The sequence below is a fragment of the Hipposideros armiger genome, unplaced genomic scaffold, assembly GCF_001890085.2.
Source record: "Hipposideros armiger isolate ML-2016 unplaced genomic scaffold, ASM189008v1 scaffold_622, whole genome shotgun sequence".
In the NCBI taxonomy this organism is placed as follows: Eukaryota; Metazoa; Chordata; class Mammalia; order Chiroptera; family Hipposideridae; genus Hipposideros; species Hipposideros armiger.
Genome location: NW_017731972.1, coordinates 706,203 through 721,825, shown reverse-complemented (window position 1 = coordinate 721,825; position 15,623 = coordinate 706,203).

Here is a 15,623-nt window from a genome sequence, read left to right as displayed (position 1 = left end):
CACTGGACTTGAAAGTATCTTGTTAATTTTAACATTTGATTCTACTTTTAAAACCTTCAAGTTACATTTGTTCACTGCCACTTCAATACAGGTCAAGGTCTTTTCTTTGATATGTCTAGTGATCAGAATTCTATATCATGTTTTTGAGCCAACAGCTTATCATGTGAATTTCAAGTTTTGGTTTCTGAAAAGTGAAAAGTGAGTCTGAAGGCCCAGAAACGACACAACGCAGGTAAGTGAAGGAATGACGTCGGTGAGAACAGGAGTAGAAACAGAAGTAGCTTGGCACAAATTTTGCAATATTTATGTGTAAAATATATGAAAACCAATAAACAAACAAAAACAGTTCAGTGATCAATGAAAGAAACATGAATATATAGACCGTTACTATGTTCTGGGTGGGAAAATTAAATGATATAAACATTTTAAAAGCCCTTTAGAATCGTTCTATAATTAATTTATGTCATTACAAAGAGACAAATCTCTAATGGGAGAACCAGCTGTGAGATGTGGTTAACCACAAGCTGTGGTCTTTGCCACTAAATGGAGAGCACGGCAGAAAACGAGGAAAAGATTGAAGAGAAAAAGGGTGAGTGGTGTGTGTAGGGCAGAGACAGACAGGCCGACCCACAGAGAGACAGAGAGAAACATTGCTTAAAATCATATACTAAAACACTCTTGAATTTCCCTTTATTTTTAGAAGAGTTTTGGGTGACATGTCTGCATCTGTCATTTGCGATTGAAAATGAATAATAATAATAGGTGAAAATGAAGTCCAGTCGCTCTAGCAGCAGAAACGTTTGCAACATCTCACACTGTCTAGTACATAACATGACATTGGAGCACGTGAAATGGGGCTAGTGTACCTGAGGGACTGAATTTGTAATTTAAAAAAAATTTTTAGTTAAATGATGCGGCCAGTGACTAGTGTTTTGGACAGTGAAGCTCTAAAATGACAAAAATCTTTGTGAGTTCAAACAATAAAATGCGGTTGTGGTATTACAAATTGGAAATACGTTTGGAGACACGTTAATGGTGGGAAGCATGTGCTGTGGAGAATTCTCTGAACTTGCCTGTCAGAGCACAAGGGGTACAGACTTTCCTTAAAATAATTTGTCAGTTCGCATTGACTGCATCTCACTTTGGCCCTGTGACTTCACAAACTTCCAGGAATCTGTCCTACCCAAATAGTCAGAGATAGTGATAATAACTTGTGCATGAAGATTATTACTACTGTAGCATTCACAATTTTTAAAATTTGAAATATATTTAAATGAGCAACAAGTGGAAATATGGGTATTTGGGGGAAGATTAGCTGTTATAAATGCATTTAAAGTCAAATTGGGAGAAATTATTAATTAAATTGCAAAGCATTTGCAATATAGCATACTTTATAAAAAGATACCTGTCTCTCTCTCTCTCTCTCTCTCTCTCTCTCTCTCTCTCTCTCTCTCTCTGTCTCTCTCTGTCTCTCTCTCTCTCTCTCTCTGGAATAAATTAAACAAACAATATTAGTACCTACCAGATTTTCAAAATAGCTTAGTATATATGGAATAATAAAACTTGCTTGACATTTGTTTTAGCTTTTTTTATTTTCCATTTAAAAAGCCTTTAATAAAAAGAAATGCACTACAATAACATTATGAATGAAAATAAGCTCTCACATGTTAATAGTAATTTATGGTTTACAAAGTACCTTCACATTCCTTATCTCTCTTTATCCTTCAGCAGTCTGACAAGGTAACACGCTCAGTGGAACTAAGTTATTTGACCAAAATGATACATTTTTCATGTAGGGCAGCCCCAAAGAGGCCTTAGTTGTTGCACGTGTCGTTGTTGAAACTGATGTTTAGTGAGGCCTCAGAGTTGGTGTGAGTCTTTGCATTTCTGAATTTGATCCTTCTGTCTAATAAACTACAGTCATCTAGTAAATAATCAATCCACTCAAGAAGAAAGTACACTGTTAATTTGGAGAGCTGAATTCATTTTGCAGCAGAAAGGATTGTCTGTATTTCTATGTCTTTGGGGAGGTTTTCCATTAATCCCTGCAGACTGTTCTCATGATGCTTTCTAACCTGTTCACACACAACTTCTCTGAGAATAAGATAGAAGTATTAAATGAATATAAATCCAGACACACAGACTGTCTCGTGTGCGCTGCACCCACACTTACCAGGTGAACCGTCCCTTCAGCACTCATCCAGCAAATTTAATGCTCTCTCTTTCATGCAATTGAACAGGAGCTGCATTAATCACCTAAGTCACATTAATCTCTGAGGGGTGACCAACATATATTAAGGAAGTGATTTACCCCTACTGTTTACCTTAGGATAAAGCTTATTAGTAAATGAAAGCTTAGTATGCTTATGGTACTTTACCTAAAATAACAAGATGTTTCATGAAAATTGTCTCTCAAGAGCTTTCCCAAATACTAACGCTCCCTTCTTGCAATGGCAAGTCCAATTTTTAGATGGAGAGGATTTGTTTAAAAGTTCAGACTATCCTGTCACTGACTGTTGAGGTTAGGCGAGATGATAAACAGCAGATGGCCCAGCTCTGCCACATCAGAAATGAAGACACGGGCTAGGTGGATAAGGTGGCTTGCCCAAGGCCACACACTTGGTGTCAGAGATGGCACAGGGAGCCTGCTCCCAGGAACTCCTGCTCAGTATTTGTCACTGAAATGCACAAACAGAAGCAAAGGCAAACCAACCCACCTTTCCTAAGTTCCAAGTAAATGAATTTTCTATCAGTTCTCTAATTAAAGACACATCTTAAAATAAAATACCTTTCTCTCAGCCCTGTTTTGGCATGGCTTTTGGTTGGGATGGAAAACATCAAAAGCTTCAAATTGAAATTTTCAGTATCACATTTCCAAAAATCAGTGAACAATGGTAACAGTTTGGTATTCACTCTCTTTTCTGCCATTCTCACAGAACAGATCAGTTTTTGTATCCTCAGATCAAATGTCTTCTTAGATAATACCAAAAATATTTCTCAAATTGTATAGTGCTTTGCATAGTTAATGTAATTTTAGGGTCCTTTGTTTTACAGCAATAGACAACTAAAAAAGAAACATGGTCTGAAGTAGGTAGGGTACAGCTGTAACAAAGACCAAAAACATGGCGTGTTGGCTTTGTCATGGAGTGGTGGCAGAGACCACAAGGACAGTGAGGAGATTGTTAGTGGAGGCTGGAAGTGCAGTGATAAAAGCTGATACTAGAGACTTAAAAGATGATGAGCCCTGCTTTGTGGTGATGAAACAAGTGGCAAAACTATGTTTGTATAACCTAAAATATAAAAAATGTACCAAATTAACCTATGCACGCAGATAAAATTTCTAAGCAGACTATTGAAAGTGCCAATTGGATTCTGTTGGTTGCATATGATAAGATACAGGAAGATAAAGATAATCTAAAGAGAGAACTACTCGGGATGCAAGCAGATTTCCAATCCAGACTTACTAGGTTGAAAAATAAAACCATTTCACATTTCCAGGATCTCCAGCTGGCACAAGCCTCTCAAAATGAGAAATGGCCTCAGGGTAAACAGTCAATCAGGGATGAAGCCATAAGATCCTTTGTTAAGATCCCAGAAATACACCAACCTGGTAGATTTTGTCAACGAGGAGAAAGTACTTCTGAGAATCCTAAAAGTGTTGTTTCACTGCAGCTGTGCTCTTGGGCCAAAGTAGAGAGAGTTCACTCAAGAAGAATCAAGGGCATGGCTGTTGGGGCATGGAGGAAAGCACACAGGTTTGTAGAAAGCCCACAAAGTTTTAGTACAAGTTTGGAATAAAAGGGGGCAGAAATCATTCAAAATGAAAAGATACCTCTCGGGCTCTCAATTTTCTACAGGCCAAAAAACGGCTGAGAAAATGTTCAGGTAAAAACATGGCCTATTTCTTATGGGAAAGAAAAGATGTTTCACAGGAAAGAAGCCCAGAGGGAGGGGCCAAAACCCATGGAACGTCCTCAGTTAGAGAACTCCTTCTGAGCACCGCAACTGGCGCCAATCCGGTAAGATTCCTTGCACCAGACATGGACCCTGACGTCGCATCAGCTGGATTTCAGAATTGCTGTGGACCAGTGGCCGCCGTGTGCCTCCCATCCCCTCCAATTCAGAGTGTCTGTTGCAGTTACCTCGCCCCCTCTCCCCACTGTGCGTAAGTGGGTGGAAGGCACGTTACATGTCTTTTAGTCCACAACCCTCCGACTCATAGAGAGACGCATCCATGGCGCCTCCTCCACACCTGGGCCCCGTGTGACAAGGAGATCATGGACTTCAAATTCCCTGCAGTGACTTGATGAGTCTGGGGTGGGGTCTTGTTAGAGCATGAGCGTGTTTTGCATTAGAAAAGCGTGTGAAGCATGGTGGCCAGAGGCTGTTATACCAATGCTGCTCAGTGAATCGAACCTCCCAGGATGCACGCTCTTCTAGCATCAGCTCTCCAGCACTCTGGACTTGGCTATGGAACTGTTTCAGTCATTGGGAATCAGCAAATATTGGGTTGTCAGAAAAGTCATGACACATTTTTTCTATGTTTTTCATTGCAAAAATGCGTCATGACTTTTCTGGCAACCCAATATGTTGCAAGTAAATGCTTACTAAGCTGCTATTGTGCTGGGGTCTGTTTTTCCGGGACACTGTTGCCATCCTGAGAGGTGGCTCAGCCCAGACCAGCCCTCTTAAGGAAGGAAGGGTCCATTTGAGCCCGGCTGAGAGCTGTGCCTCAGCCGGATGCCATCACGTGAGACAGCCCATGTGCATCCAGCGAAAAAAGTCACCAGCCAACCCAGAGAATCACAACTAATGATAAATTGTTGTTTTAAGCCTAAGGTCTGAGGCAGCTTCCTACTCAGCAAAAGGTAGCTGGAACAGAACTATTTAACAGCAACAGAAGAAGCTAGAAAAAAATGAGCAACGTGTTTAAATTACTTGTGGAAATAAACATTTGTCACCTGGAATCCTATTCATATTCACACCATCAATTAAGCGGAAGTCTAGAATAACGCCTTCAGATAAGTAAGTTCTTAAAATTTTACCTCCAGGTACTCTTTGTCGGAAGATGAACTCCAATAAATGAGGACTTACACCAAGAAAGAAGAAGAGGTGGATTCCAAGAAAGAAATATTTAACGTAAATGAAGTAAAAAGGGAATAGGCAAATTCTCCTGATGATTACAAGGGAATTCCCACGGGAGTAGCTATGCACAGGCCTAGCTCATTAGAGGAAGAAAACAGAAGAGGCCTAATGGATGTCTTCCAGGAAAAATCAATATGTTAAGAGGAGACTTCCCCTTCCGTTAGGGGGTGTAAGATGCATTCATTATGACTACTTAGAAATCTAAATGGATGAAAGAAATAACATCTTAAAACAAAACAAAATAATTACGAGCAGGAAAGTGATCATAATGCACAGAAGTCATCACTATTTGGGGAAGGGGGTGTGTGGGCACATCTGTGTGAGTGTGCATGCATGCACACGTGTGTCTGCATCAGGGGTGGGGGTGGTCAGAGCTAGTTCCTCATATTACACCTTAGGAAGCCACATGATAATATCTAAAATGAAAAAATCAAGACATAGAAGCACATGGATGCTTTATAAAAATAGGACATTTCCACAGAGAGGAAAAAACATGGCTGAAAGGATTGGAAGTGGTCACTTCTTTGAGGTGGGAATAGAAGTGGAAGAGGTAAGACACAGTCTGCTGGTTTGTTACAAAGTTTATAGAACTACGTGACTCTAAAAATAATGTGCATGAACACCTTTGACTACATAAAAAAGGTGTTATTAGTATTATTGCTTATTATCTAAACATCTGTGTTGGTGATTGACATTCAGTCACTACAGAAGATAGCAGTTCTTACTTTTCTGGATTAGCTGAGAGTCCAAGGATGCTTTGGGGACAGAGATAAACAACAGGACGGTAGCACATGGCCCAAGATGGAACTTCTGGAAACGGTGGAGGGCACTACCTTTACTGTCACCAACTCATGGCCTTCATGTCCAGGCTAAGGAGAACGCACCGCAGGGCAACAACCCTTCAGTACGTGTTTCAAGACCTTCCAGAGCTAAAGCATGCCAGCAAGCAGTGGGGAAGGTAGGTTCTGAGGCCGAACGTGGGCTGTCCTCAGGGACTGAAGTCAGAGCCTTGAACTGTTTATGGAAGTTGAGCCAATGGAATACCATGAGGTCATGAAGCAAGGGGTAATTACATTTTAACTGCTGGAGGAGGAAGACACAGTGCGGAAACGGTGAAGGGATAGGTCACGGAAGCAGAAGACAGAGGTCTGGGGATGACCCGCGAAGCCAGGGGTCCAGGTGAAGAGCTGCGCCAGGCTGCAGCAGCTGCCACTCAGGGCCCCCCACCCGCCCGCAGTCTCTATTACAGAATGAGATCACTTCAATTAAATAACTGTATGTGGCATAATTATATGTCGCCACCCCTTCATTTTCTAAATTGCTGTCTCCAGGACAGAGGTCAGAGAACAGAACAAACGTCTGCTGTCCAATAAATCAGAGAAGCTCTGGTTCTCGGCTCCTGCATCCGTCCAAATGTGCACTGCTCCTTGCGATCTCCTCCTCTCAGGGACAGCAGCCTACCTGGTCTCCTGCAGGCCAGTCACCTTCTCAGGTGTTGCCAGGTGGTGCATTGGTTCATTGTCATATTCAACAAGCCTTAGTGGCCACCTCCTACAACAGGCACTGTTTCTGCTCTCATGGAGACATTATCCAAAGGGACAGTAAATGAGCAAACAAACAAGCAACACATCTTCTGGTGAGAAATGCTACAGGAGGAATCAAACAGCAGAGAGCTGCTGCGGAGACGACAGGCTGCGTTAGGCAGCCTCCCAGCAGCGCCACCCAAGGGCCACCCCTCCTGGTGCTCACACCTTTGTGCAGTCTGAGTCCCTGAGTTTGGACTAGTAATTCATTTCTAGACATAAAGTATAGCAGCAGTGATAGGATATCACTTCTCTTACTACGTTATAAAGACTGTGGCTCCTGCCTTGCTCAAGCTCTCACTGGCTCATCTCCCAGGTTCGCTCTGATGATCACGCTGCCATGTTGTGAGTTTCCCTATGGAGGCGAGACACTGAGGGCCCTCAAAGAACAAAGGCCATCAGCTCAGTATTCTGGAAGAAACTGAGTATCACCAGTGGTCGCATGAGCGAGCTTGGGATCAGGTCCTTCCCAAGGCCAGCCTTCAGAAGAGATCGCCTGCAGTGCCTGTCAGCACGTTGCCTGCCGCTCGCTGAGAATCCTAAGCCACGCCTGGATCACAGAAACCGTTAACTAGTAAAAATATGCTGTTTAAGTCACTACTTTTGGGGGTAATTTTTTCCACAGTAATAAATGAGTAATGCACTTATATATAAGATTCATCCCTTTCTCTTTCTTTTTTTAGTCCATTCAGACAGTCTTGTCTTTTTATGGAAGCATGTAGTACATTGTGCTTTAGTAAATTAGTTGTTTTATTTTGTTCTTTCTGTGTAACCTCATTGCTCTCTGCTTCTTTTATCTTCTTTCTTGCCTTGTTTGGTTTGCTGGAGAGTTTTTATATTCTTGTTTCTTTAACCATTTGGACCTTTGAAAATTACACAATTCTCTCCTACTGATCAAAGTGTAATGTTAACTATTGTCTTTCCCCCTTGACAAGGAGCTGGGAGTATTATATGCGTAACTACGTTAGAGTTCATGGATGTTTTGGTATCTGGGTAATTGCATTTCTGGTGTCTATTGTTTTCTCTCGTTCTCATTCATTGTATCTTATTTTCTTGTATGGCTGTTCACTTTTGTGTTGCTCATAACAGTTGAGATTATTTCTAGGAACAATCTGAGGTATATGAAAATGGATCGTTTCTTTACAGACAGTTTTCCTTTTCTTTTCTATGGCCATGGAGGAAACATTCGAGGATCACTTTAATTCCACATTCAAGGTTTGAGGTTCCCTGGAAGACCCAGGAGATGCAAACACAGGCTGGAACCCACGTGAGGACTGATTGACTTCAGATTTATATTTAACTGGTGGTTGAAGCCTCTTCAAACGCCAGTGGGCATCAGGTAGACACTTGACTTTAATTGCTCCATCCCATAATCTCGGTTTTGCAGATGTTTCTTCTTGATTAGCAAATGCCTTCCAGGAAAATCAGATTTGAGTGTAAGATGTACCCCTTCAGGTATCATTTTCTCTTAGATTTACCCTATCTGATCATATACACTGCCAGACTGAATTTAATGACATTTTATTTAGAATTTTTACACCACTTCGCATAGATGAAATTAGTTACTTTCTTCTCTCATGAAAACATTTTTTTTTTAAAGACTGCTAACCTAATCTAATCACAGACGGAGGTAGGCATCTCTCTGTTGTCCTGTTTTTCTCATCACGCTGAGAGTACTGACTGAAGGTGGGCTCTGTGCCCTTGTCAGAAAACCTTTATGTCACCAGAGAGCCCCACAGGGGACAGAAAAACAGGGGTCTGCTTTCAAACTAGAATCACCTCCCTTCAAAAACAATATGGGATTTATATTACATATGTGATTGATCCTTGGGAATTTTGACATCTTTATAATGATGAGCCTTCTTGTTCAAAAAATATAATATGCATTTCCATTTGTCATACTCTTGTATGTTACTGTCCCTCAGGAGTATTTTTAAATTTTCTTGTAGGTAACATATATCTTAACTTTATTCTTATTTTGTTTTGTTGTTTTCATTTATGTATTTTGTTTCTTCATATGTATGTATATGTATATATATATGTATATATTATATGGAAGCTATAGACTTCATTATTTTTATAAACCCCCTTTTATTATATACTTTATGTATTTATTATATATTTCACATACACCCTTTATTGACTGAATTTTCTTACTGTTTATAGTATTTTTAATATAGGGATATAAACACACCATCCACAAATAGTTGTACTGCCTGTTTTCAAAGTTTCATGTCTTGGCTTTCTTTCTCTTATCTCATCGCTTTGGCCGAAACTTCTGGAAGTGATCATGAGAAAACACCATGCAAAGTGCAGGCCATAAAAAAGGAAGCAGACCCGCTAGGACCCTGCCCTCACCAGGCTGAGTGCAAGATTGGAGCTTAAAAAAGAGCCTGAATACACATGAACATTCCCTTACCCAGCTTCACAGTTCTGTAGAGCACATTTCACTACCTGCCATTTGTTACCTAGTTACTTAGGAGTTCTGGTCTCTCTCCCCCACAGAATTTAAACTTTGCTGGGGCAACGGTTCTGCGTTTGGCGTCATAAGTGTTCCCTTCAGGCCTGGAACACGTGTGCGTTCTCTCAGGGTTTGGGGACTCACCAGAGCAGGGTGAGCATCTGCTTTTGTGAACAAAGTCTCGCGGGAACACAGCCTCTCGTGTTGCTTTGCACATTTTCTGGGGTTGCCTCTCCACTGCTCAGCAAAGTTGAAACTGCACCAGCAGCCCTGTGGCTCACACACCCTGAAACAGTTACTATCTCGCCCTTGATAGGAAAAGCCTGGTGACCTCTGACTTAGATGCCGAGCACCTGAATCCAAGGTCTTCCTTCACAAGAGGCCAACGGCAAGTCGTTTTCATCTGGTAGAATTGTATGCTGAGCTTCTGGTCTAACGCAAGGTGACAGAATCTGCTTTCTTTCCACCGAAGGGTTCTGCAATTTCCCTGCTGAACTCAGACCAGTTCACTGTTTCCAGGGAAAGCGTTGCCTCTCACGCACGATGATGGCTGTGTGTACACTCAGGGAGGAGCAGGGGTGGTGGAACGGCAGGAGTGGGGCGTCGCAGCGCCAGGGAGCAGTGGGTGGGGGGAACCCCAAGACCAGGAAATGACAGGGCCGAGGCATGGCCCCTGCTTCCTCAGGACCTGGCCTAGCTCATGTCTCCTTCTGGAAGCAGCACCCAGCCCCCCTCCCAGGTCCCCGCGGCTGTGTGCTCTGTGTCATCTCTGCCGGAGGACCTAGTAAATGTCACTCTGCGACGCTCCTCATGACCAAATTAGCCCTGGCCTCTGTCAGCTGCTGTCTGGTAGCCGTCACCTGTAAGCAGAGGCTACACTGCTGGAGGGTTGTTTACTCAGAAACAGCACAGGCCTGGTGCTTCTGAGGAACCACAGACCCCTGAATTCAGGAGAGGACCGCCAAGCACACAAGGTCCGGCTTCACCACCAAATAAGGCCGCTCTGGCCACTCAGCAACCGAGGAGCTGGGCACTCCCATCGAGTCTCACTCCAGGGGCGCGTCTCCTGCCCTCGGGGCCGGGTCCTGAGGTGCCCTGGGGGTGTCTCACAGCCAGGGAAGAAGACCTGGGTAGGACAGCACTGGGCCTTATTTTCTGAAAGACCGTTTCTCTGAAATGCACAAACCTGAGTCCACTCAGGTTTGCTGTCACATGAAGGTGACATCCCTTCGTGTGAGGCAGCTTCCTGAAGGTGGGGATGTGATGCCCGCAGGACCCCTCCTTACCTGGGGAACAGGGAGGAAGTCCTCCTCACCCACTCCCGCTGTGGCCCCTGATTTGGGGGGTTGGTTTCCTTTGGCGCCCCTGAGTAGGTTCATCCCTTATTCTAACTGGGGGCATTTATTAAATAAATGAATTTCACTCAGAGTGATTAAAAACAATTGCCAAAAGTAACAAAAGCTATTATATGAGCACCTCTCCCCCCCACCCATATACCCCACACACATGTCACACACACACACACGTGTGCACACACGCACACTCAGAGGCGTAGAGAGGCACATCTTTGTGTACATTCACCTCATTTAAGCCTGGAGGACAAGGGCTGAGATGTACAGACAGGAGAAGTGCTGAGTTCAAAGCCAGCAGGGCAGACCTTATTATATTTCAGGCAAGCGGGGCTCAGCCTCCAATGGGAGGTGAGGCCGCAGAAGAGGTCCGAGGCGTTTCTAAGATACAGCGCCCACGTTTCACAGCAGCTTGCACACAGCCCTGGCTCCACACTGCCTGTTAGCTCTGCTTCCTACACACTGGTCAGCAGCGTGCCTTTGGCGTTTTGTGAAGCAGAGGATGCACTGATGACTGGCTGTGCAAATGACCGGGTGACTACATTGCCAGAAGGACAGCTAGGGGGAAGAAAGCTCTGATCAGTTCACACGTCACTGTTTAAACGGGCTCAGGCAGAGCTCACCAAAATATCCTATGTGAGAAGCATCCCCCCAAAGTGCAACACCAATGGCGTGTTAGCATTCAAGGCCAAAGCTGAGAAGCTTGTGCAGAACAGATGAAAAGTCAGCCTGGCGACGGCTCCCAGGTGTGGTGTCCCACCTGCCACTTGTATGCTCAAAGACGAGACAGAGACAAGCCCACTGTGAAGTGGCGAAAAACAATTAACTAGATGACAAAAAGTTAGAACCTCAGATTAAAGAATAGTTTCCCCTAAATATCGGTGACTGTGGCTGTCAATAGACAAGGCTGCATGCAAACGTTTTACATAAACCTGAATTTAGCTTGCCAGGGAAAATTAATTATGTCAGTGGCATTTTTACCCTGGAAAATGAGAAAAGCTGCAGAAAAGGTTGAGAATAACTGTGATTATTGCCCTGTGGACTTGGGCTTTTCTCCCAAATGCTGTATAGAAAGCAACAAAAAGAGAGGCTGACATGCAGGGGGGGGCCTGTTTCCTTGTGCGGATACGCTGGCAGAGGGCACGAACACTGCCTGAGCTCGCCTGGTGAGCCCATCACGGGCCCCCTAAGGTGGGGTGATCGAGTGGTGTGCGGCACCACAGCATTTCAGATTCCGCTCTAAGGGTCCCCTGAATCAGAGCCTTGGGAGGAGATGTCGGCAGGGGAGGGACACTCCACAGGCTCCTCTGGGAAAGTCACCACACACACGCACAGGTGCGGCACTGTCAGTCCTCGAGAGCACAGTCACCTCCTTACCACGGATTGTCCCTCCTGACAAAACCCAACATCACCCCAGCAGAGACTGTCACATGCGGAGGGGCCGGCACTCCCTCAGAAGGCTGGTGGAGCCTGGAGCACGTAGCCTTGGACACTTCAAGTTGGGCAAACATTTTTGGTTTCAGCAATGCTACTAAAAAACACATCTCCCACAGTTGGCCTGAACTTGAAGCCTAAGACCTGGCCGAGGCATGGCTGGCTGTGAGGTTTCCCGGCAGTAGGCTCCCTTCTAACCCCTGATCTCAGCCTGCCTTCCTTCCAGGTGAGGGGTTTCGGGTCCAGGGTCGAGAGTCACCCAGGGAACCATCTCCTTCCACCTGGGTCACAGTACAGCGGTGCTCCCTGGGGCAGGCCCCCCTGACAACTGTAGTAGCATCACTGGGAATCTGTCAGAAATGCACACTGCCAGGCCCCACCCCAACCCCATTGAACCGGACATGGGGGTGGACCCCCTGGGCTGTGCTCTAACAAGCTCCAGGGGACTTAGACTCACCGGCGGGTCTGAGAACCATTGTGGCAGAAAAAAGCGAATCTGACAAAGGACCCAAAAGAAGTGAACTCAGGGACGAAGGAAAGATACAATCCCAGCGGGTGAGTCGCTAACCGGGAGGCGTGGCAGGTGGCCCTAAGGGAGCTTCACTGTGCGCACTAGCTGCCCGTGACCTCTTGTGAGCCAGGCCTGCGTGGTGCCCAGGCTGCTGGCACACTGTGTTGAGAATTTGAGGCCATGCCTCTGAAGGAAATGGTTCCCAGGCAAAGGGTACGGCCACCTGCCAGTCCCCACCCAGGGCAAATCAAGTTTCATAAAAGTGTTTTGGAAACTAGTGTGTTAAAGCTGGAAAACATTTAAGAGATCAGATCATGAGGTACGGCCCCCTCGACCAACAAGAAACTGCAGTCCCATCGGACAAGCACCCTGGCAAAGCCGTGTAGTGATTATCGAGGCGGGAAAACCTACCCGGTCAGGGAATTCCACAGCCACCGTCAGGGGAGGACGACAGCATCCCCTGCGTGGACCCCCAGCCCATCTCCTCCCCCCGCCTCAGCCCACCACGGGATAAGCTGTGTGGAAAACTCACCCTGTCAGCCTGTCTTTGGCGACCCAGGGACCTGGAGAGGCCATGTTCCTCAGAGACCACACGGTTTACTCTGCGGGGGAGGCACAGAGGTGACCTCAGATTAGGAAAAACTCATGCATTGTTCTCAATAATTCAACTTCCTTATAACCCCTCCTTCCTCCGAAGTGCCTGAATTCTTTCTCTATCTGTAAGGGACATGTAGTTGTCCTGTCTTCTACATATCACCCCAAAGACGGCCCAGGGATCACCCCACTCTGTGTATTCTGGGATAAATTTGCAGTTCCCCTGGGCACCCCCTTGGTGTGGATGCAATCTCTGCTCCTTTCTTCTTTTCCATCATCTAATCCAGTCTGTGTTCTATTTCCCCCTACCTCAAACTCCCTGGCCCACTGCCGACTCCTTTCTTTATTTTTAAGCAAAGTTATGTTTTCTGCCAATTCAATAGGTACTTGAGGGAAGCAACGGAGCTGTGGGGTTCAGTCTGTTTTCTTGATCCAGAATCCTGGGCCATTTTCAAAGGCTCCACATGGGGTCCTCAAATATTACCCTGAATCAACCAAGACATGTTGTCAAACAAACCGCTCATTCTGTGGTCGCTTGTCCTCCGTGGCTCACAAGGGGGGTGATGAAACGATAAGGCTGACAGAGTTTTATAATCCTTTTTACTGGAATGTAACACGCATGTAGCAAAGCTGCATGAAACCAGCGGCGCTCATCTCAGCAAATTTCACCAACGGAACCTTGTTAGGTCACATCCTGTAGTGACTCTGGACACCAGTCCCCCTTCTCAGACGAGGCTGTTGTTCGTTTGTTTAGTCATTTGTTCCTTTAGTGACGAGGCTAAAACAAATCTATTTACATCTATTTCCTTTCCAATGTGGAGTTTCTCTTCATCTTGATCAGATGTCCCCACAAGTTTTTATTTAAATTTTTTAGCTTTGCTATCTAGGGGTTACTCCTGGGTCAGCATGATCAAACGTTGTTCTTACCGCTCTTTAGATGGTTACAAGTTGACCCCTCATCCTCAGGGGAGCGTATGCTTTGAGGCTGCCATCAAGCTTCAGGGAGTTTAGTTTTTGCACCCCACATTCAGCCTGGGACAGTGGCTTGGGGTTTCCCTCTGTGATGGCCCCTGAGGCATGAGCCGGGGCTTACCCAGAGTCCTCTAGGCTGAAATATGAACCAGAAGAACCACAGACGTTCCCGCAGGAGAGAGCCTGTAACCAAGGCTGTGTTCCCCAAGGCATGGCCCATGTCTCGTCTGCATCAGAACCACCTAAGTGTTAATACAGAATAATAGGTGGGGTCCTCCCTAGACTTACTGCATCAGCTAGAGCACCAGAGGCGGGACCAGCAGCCTGTGTTCTAACCAGCACCCGCCGAACCCATTGTGCTGCTGTCACTCATCTGGAATGGTCAGAGACCCGTCTTGAAAGCAGGAGAGTTAAGGATGGTTAAGATTTCAAACATCAGTGATCTCAAAGGCCTTCCTTACAGAAGGGACAGCCTGGCAAAGCTCACATGGTGAGCCTGGGAGCATAGTGGGAACCCGTGCCCTGGGGCGAGGTCACAGTGCCTGTGGAGAAAGCCCTGGGCTGTCGGCGGGAACCCTTGTCTTCTGCCCACGTCAAGGCCATTACCCTGTGTTTACAGACTGTCCACAGAGACAGCCACACTGGGTTAATTTTTGTTAAGACTCTTATCTCATGAGGATATTTAATTTCTTTTTCACTTATCTTGGTTTCCTAGCATGATATAGTAAAAACACCTGAGCATGCTTTTTTTTTTTTTTAATTAAATCAATCCTGATTTAAATCCTGGCTCTATCCCACATTAGCTCATGACCTTGTGCTAAGTCACCTATCACCTGCTAGCCACAGTTTTTGCACCAACACAATAGGCATAATAAATAACAACAAACTGCTGTTAGGACTTGGCAGGGGGGCCTAGGAGGACAGCTGAGTCAAACTCACTAATTCGGACAGGAGGCCATTGGAAGTTCTCTCTATTCCACGCCGCTGGGAGTGAGTTTCCTTGTTCTAACTTCTTGGATTTAATAACTCACGCTTTGATGCTAGCCTTCAGCTTCAACTGTCTACCTGGCATATTTACGATCCCACTGAATTTCAGCGTGTGAAGCTCTTTCAAGGCACGTCAGGCTGGGACAGCGCTGAGGCCGTGTGCTAGGATGGCCTGGTGCCAAGGCAAATGTTTAGACTTGGCTGAGGGCTTGGCGCTCAGTGAGCGCACCGGGCTTTAAAGAAAATGCAAACCCGGGAGCTGTGGGGGAGCAGAGGGGCTGCCTGCTCAGCTGGCACATTACAGCCACACAGGTGCACTGCCTCCCGGTGGCAGCGGGTGGTGAACATGTGACCCCAAGAGTCTGACGCAGCCGACCCCGGGAGCGCCTGGAGCCAGTGCCGTCCTGAGGGTGGGTAGCCCTGTTTGACTTGGCCAAGGCCCCACAAAGTTGGCTGTGGGCACAGCCCAGAGGAAAACAGCTTTAACAGTGACTCTGGTCACTGCCGCACTCAGGGCCACCTGGGTGTTTCACAACCTACCTGCCCTTTCCCACAGCATCCTAGCCAGTGAGTTCATGTTCTTGGAA